This window comes from Vulpes lagopus, chromosome 21, assembly GCF_018345385.1.
Source record: "Vulpes lagopus strain Blue_001 chromosome 21, ASM1834538v1, whole genome shotgun sequence".
Taxonomy (NCBI): Eukaryota; Metazoa; Chordata; class Mammalia; order Carnivora; family Canidae; genus Vulpes; species Vulpes lagopus.
In genome coordinates, this window is record NC_054844.1 from 21,008,685 (window position 1) to 21,014,684 (window position 6,000).

Below are 6,000 nucleotides of genomic sequence, written 5' to 3' on the forward strand. Positions count from 1 at the left end.
GTTAAGCATCTACCTTTGGCTAAGGTCATGATCCCAGTGTCATGGGATCATGACACTGCTTAGTGGGGGGTCTGCTTCTCTCTCTCTGCTTAGTGGGGGGTCTGCTTCTCTCTCTCTCTCGCCCCTCCCCCTGCTTGCACACTCTGTCTCTCAAATAAATAAAATATTTAAAAGGGGGTGGGTAATGCCTGGGTGGCTCAGCAGTTGAGCATCTGCCTTCAGCTTAGGGCGTGGTCCCAGAGTCCCAGGTTTGAGTCCCACATCAGGCTTCCCTCGAGGAGCCTGGTTCTCTGCCTATGTCTCTGCCTCTCTCTGTGTGTCTCTCATGAATAAATAAATAAAATCTTAAAAAAAAAAAAAAGATTTTAGTTGACACAGAGAGAACACAAGAAGGGGGAACAAGAGAGGGAGAAGCAGGCTCCCCACTGAGCAGAGCCTGATGTGAGGCTCGATCCTGAGCCAAAAGTGAATGCTTAACAGACTGAGTCACCCACGCATCCTTACTCATTTTTTTATTGACTGATTTTTTATTTACTTACAAAAGTAGAAGTGCACCATTTAGCTCAGTTGGTTAAGTGTCTGCCTTCAGCAGGGTCCTGGGATCAAGCCCTGCATCAGGCTCCCTGCTCAGCAGGGAGTCTGCTTCTCCCTCTCCCTCTGTCTGCCACTCCCCATTCTTGTGCTCTCTATCAAATAAATAAAATCTTTTTTTTTAATTTTTATTTATTTATGTATTATAGTCACAGAGAGAGAGAGAGGCAGAGACACAGGCAGAGGGAGAAGCAGGCTCCATGCACTGGGAGCCCGATGTGGGATTCGATCCCGGGTCTCCAGGATCGCGCCCTGGGCCAAAGGCAGGCGCTAAACCGCTGCGCCACCCAGGGATCCCTCTATCAAATAAATAAATAAAATCTTTAAAAATTTTTTCAACATTGAAACTGAATTTTTACAAAGAATATGCAAATACAAATGCTGATGACTCACAGAATCATGGTAAAAACAATGATCCTAACATTAAGAAATTGTAGAGCAGGGACTCCTGGGTGGCTCAGAGGTTTAGTGCCTCTTTCAGCCCAGGGTGTGATCCTGGAGGCCCGGGATCCAGTCCCACGTCAGGCTCCCTGCATGGAGCCTGCTTCTCCCTCTGCTTCTCCCTCTGCTTCTCCCTCTGCCTGTGTCTCTGCCTCTCTCTGTGTCTCTCATGAATAAATAAAATCTTAAAAAGAAAAAAAGAAGAGCTAGAGATGTCAAATAAATATACAAACAGAGGTATGAGATTATTAATCACGAGGAAAATGAAAATTAAAACCACAATGATGCTGCTATATACCTATATTAGTCTGCTCTGGCTGCTATCACAGAATATGTCGAGGAAACTTAAAACAACAATTTTTTTTTTCACAGTTCTGGAGGCTGGAAGTCAAAAATCAAGGTGCTGATGGGTTGGTTTCTGGGGAAGCCTCTCTTAATTTGCAGATGGCCAAAATATCACTCCCCTATCTCTGTGTCCTCACTAGACCTTTCCTCTGTGTGTGTGGACTTCTAGTGTCTCTTTTCTTATAAGGATACTAGTCCTATTGGATTAGGTCTTCACCCTCATGAACTCATTTAACCTTTATTACATATTTTTAATTTTTTTTAGTATGAAATTAGTTTCTATTTTTACCTCAAAATAAATGCATAACATTTTTCCAAAACTGAACTAAACGTGAACACTTAGAAGGGCTGAAGGAATACTCCCTCCACCCCCACCTCCCCCCACCCCCTAGGAAGCCAGTGAGTAAGGCAGACATTGTGACGCGGTTGGTTCTTCCTGCAGGACTAGTCTAGAACTCCCTTCCTCTTCTACTGTCAGTCGTCCCCACCAGGGTGCTGGCCACAGGGGGACCCCACCCATGCCCCACTCCCAGACCCATACAAACAAGGGATTTGAAAAGTGGGCAAACATCGCTTAACACGTGAGCAAACATTCGTAGAAAATCCTTCCTAAGGAGACTGAGTGGAGGTGGATCTCGGGCGGTGGGGCGGCGGCCTTGGCCCGGTCAGGCAGTACGGGGTGCTGGGCATCCTCATCCCTGCCACCGGGCTATGCCTCAGCCTCTCGCCCCAGCTCACCACAGGGACATCTTGAAGTTGAACTTGAGCTTCAGCAGGTATTTCAGATTGACCTGAGTGAAGTTGTAGACAATGTACTCGTAATACAGCAGGCAGGTGTCGTTGACCCCAGAGGAGATCCTAGTTCCAAGAGGGACTTCTACGCTAGCCAGACTAATACTAGCGGAAGGGTCAGGGGTCATCTTGCCCAAACCTGTGACCCTGTGCTTGCCCTTGGGTAGCTTGCTGATATGTGACGTGTGCTTTTAGTTCATACATGTTCCCAAGGGCAACTTCTCCCAGCAGGATCAGGTCTATGGGGTCTCCCTGGGATGTGTGGCAGTAGGTGGCACTCTTGGAGACCATGTTGGCAAAATAGATCCCTTTACCAAACATGTAGCCTGTCACAGGCCTGGGTGGGAGGGACTATCCAGAGGCCCTGGGACAGGATCCCCGTGAAGTTGGTGGTCCTGGACCCATGCCACAGCAACCTCCGGTTATGCAGCTGCTTGAAGGGCTTGTAGTGCTGGCTGTCGCCTTCACACTGGATCTTAAAAATATCAACTACCTCCAGGTCATATGCGTTGTGCATGGTCGGGTGAGTGTTCTGAACATACTTCCTGCTGGTCTCTGCTTCCTCAGAATCTCTGTTCACCACCTTAATGTCAGTCTTGAGCATCTCATAGTTGATGTCAATGGGGTCCTTGCTGCTGTCATCAGAGCCACCCCTGAGCAAACTGTAGGCCTCCAGCAGGTTGGCCAGCATTTCCCCCTTGGCCTGCACACAATCCGCATTGTTCAGGAGTGGGGCTTCTTCATCCTAAAGTCGTGGGGGATCAGGGTGGAGAAGCAATTTGTGAGATCCAGGATCTGGGAGTCACTGCTGCCCTGGGACACTGCCTGCTGCTCCTCACTGAGGATGGAGTACGCAGCCTGAATCTGCCATTTGCTCAGCTTCCCCAAGGGTATATTCTGAGAGTCAATCTCATACTCCACCATGGCTTTCTTCATACATTCTATGTCAAAGATCATCAATGAGGTCCTGCATGGGCTTGAGGAGCTTGGACTTGGTGCCAGGCTTCACCATCAGCTTCTTCACTGCCTCTTCGTCCTGGCCATAGTCAATCTCCAGAGGGCAGAATTTTTTGGGATGCTCTGTGAAGTTCTTGGCATGCCAGGCATCCCCAGTTTTCTCTTTATACAATTTCATAAAGTGCTCCATGGCTTCCTCCTTGGATGGCACCTGCTCCAGTTTGTTGCTGCCAATCATGGTGCCCACATGGCCCCAGGACCTGAAGATCCAGTACCTACTTTCTTTGTCATTACAAGCTGCAGCTTGTAATAGGAGTTGGTTCCCTTCACGATGTCTACCAGGCCTAGGGTGGCACTGAACACCTTCCTACCTTTCTCCAGGACGTGTGCAGAGTGTTCCAGACCTGAATCCAGATTGACAGCAGCACCACCTTTCAGAGTTAATTTTATTCTCTTCTCAGATCTGTTGACATCTTCCTCCTTGACGGGGCCCTCGCTGTTCTTGGAGAACGCAGTTCCCAATTTGGCTTTAGGGGCTGCAGAATCTGCTGGCTCCGCCTTCACCTTGGCCCCCCAGGGAGCCAGGACATGGGTGGAGAGCAAGTCCTGAAGGCTCCTGGTGGAATTGGACACGTCCCAAAGGAAATCCACAGACACCACTCGGATGCTGGCCTCTCTCACTTCTTCCATCTTCTTGTTCATCTTCTCCACCTCCTTTTTGGTACTGATGAACAGGGAGGCCTGTTGGCTGTGCCCGTCAACTTTCCCCTGAGTTCCTCAGTCATGGCCTTCACCTCAACCTTGTTTAGTGAGAGTTTCCCAAGAGTCAGGATCTTCATGTTGGATAACAGCTTACCTGGTGGAGCAGAGCTGTTCATGCCAGCAGGCGCCAAGGCAGTAGACGGCAGGGGTGCAACTGCCACTGGGGCACTGGTCTCGGGGAAATATCCAGTACTGCTTTTTGATCTTAAATTTCTTGACATAAGAGATTTCTTGGAATTCCTTTGGGGTCATCCACTCTTCCGGCTGGGTGTCTATGTTTTGACCATACACTTGGTCCAGGCAGTGACATCCCCGGTACAGTGGTAGGCATCACTCTTGAAGACCAGCTGGCCCCAGCATTCCTCCCTCACAGGGAAGGAGGGCACTGAACACCATGCCATCGGTCACTCAGTCCAAGACCGCAGACTCCCCAGATGGCACTTGCTACGTGTTGAAGATGAACAGCTCTTTCAGGTCATTCATAGAACACACTTTCTTTAGCTCATTCTTGATGTTCCAGATCAGCTCGTTCTGGGCCTTCAGGGCCTTCTCAAGCCTACTGTTCTTATCCTTTTCTTTTTTAGATTTCTTCTTGGCCATTTCATCTATCCCATCCACCTCACCGCCTTCCCTCTTCCCTTCACTCCTGACTCCCAGGAGCTGCTTCTTCAGGCCTTCTTTATCCTCTGGAGTGAAGAGGCCAAAGCCCTTGAACTGGCTGGTGCTCTACTCAGGCTGGAACCCTTGCTCCTCCCTGTTCTTAACAAAGCAGTTTGGGTGGCACCAGCGGTCAATCATGCCTAGTTGGGGCTTCTCTGGATCCAGCGTCTTCTTGGACAGGCATATCTGGCCCTTTTCTATCTTCTCCAGGCAGCCCTTGCACGTGCTTCTGTTGGACTTGGCGAATTCGGCTGCGAAGTCAGCCAGCGTCTTGTCTGTCTTGCCGTCTCCTCCATCCTGGCCTTTGCCTGTCACGCCTCCAGCCTCCGCAGTCTTGCTGACTTTCTGCTGGTCGTCCCACCTGGGCTCAGAGAACCTGTCCACCTCCACGTCGGGGTGCCGGATGGAGTGGCCGACCGAAGCAGGAAAAGTGGTACCAGTATGGGACTTTTCCATCGAACATGGGTGACTGCACCATGATGGCCATGCGCAGCGAGTCCTTGGGATGCTCTCGCTGCATTTCTTGCAAGACGCGCGCCCGCCCTAGGCGTACTCGACCCAGTAGAGCTTGTCCGAAGACTTGGCCATCATCCGCGCACGCCGCCCCCGCCCCCCACTCCCGCTCCCCTGAGCACCCCCCTCGCAACTCCCCCCCAACCACCAGCCGCCTCAGAGCAGGCTGCTCTGCCCCCCTGCGCCCCGACCCACCCCCCCTTTATTGTATCTTTAAAGGCTCTATGTCCAAATATGGTCACATTGGGGGGTCAGGGCTTCAACACATAAATTTGAGTGGGGGGACACAATTCAGTTCATAACAGGAATTGCTGGTGGAAGTGCAAAATGTAGAGCCATTTTATTATTTTTTTGAAGTTTATTTAAAGTAACTTCTCTATCCCCTGTGGGGCTCGAATTTACAAACCTCAGATCAAAAGTTACATGCCCAGGGGATCCCTGGGTGGCTCAGCGGTTTAGCACCTGTCTTTGGCCCAGGGCGTTAGCTTGGAGTCTTGGAATCGAGTCCCACATCGGGCTCCCTGCATGGAGCCTGCTTCTCCCTCTGCCTGTGTCTCTGCCTCTCTCTGTGTGTCTCTCTTGAATAAATAAATAAAATCTTAAAAAAAAAAAGTCACATGCCAAGGGCACCTGGGGGGGAAAAAAAAGAGTCACATACTCTAACAACTGAGCCACCCTGGTATAGCCATTTTAAAGATTTATTTAGTTAGTTTAGAGAGAGATAGAATAGGAAATACAGTACGTTCAATGGTACATCCATACAATGAAATGCTACTTAGCAATAAAAGGAAACCTGTTTGCTTATCCATTTAGCTTTTTTTTTTTTTTTTTTTTTTAAGAGGGAAGGGGAGAAGGGGCAGTGAGAGAGGGAAGAAGACTCCATGCCCAGTATGGAGCCGGCTTGGGGTTCCATCTCACGACCCTGATATCATGACCTGA

At 49.7% G+C, this 6,000-nt stretch overlaps 1 pseudogene; it reads right to left on the reverse strand.

Moving 5' to 3' along the window:
• Positions 1-2,111: 2,111 nt before the first annotated feature.
• Positions 2,112-5,136, reverse strand: LOC121480229 (annotated as a pseudogene).
• Positions 5,137-6,000: the final 864 nt, after the last annotated feature.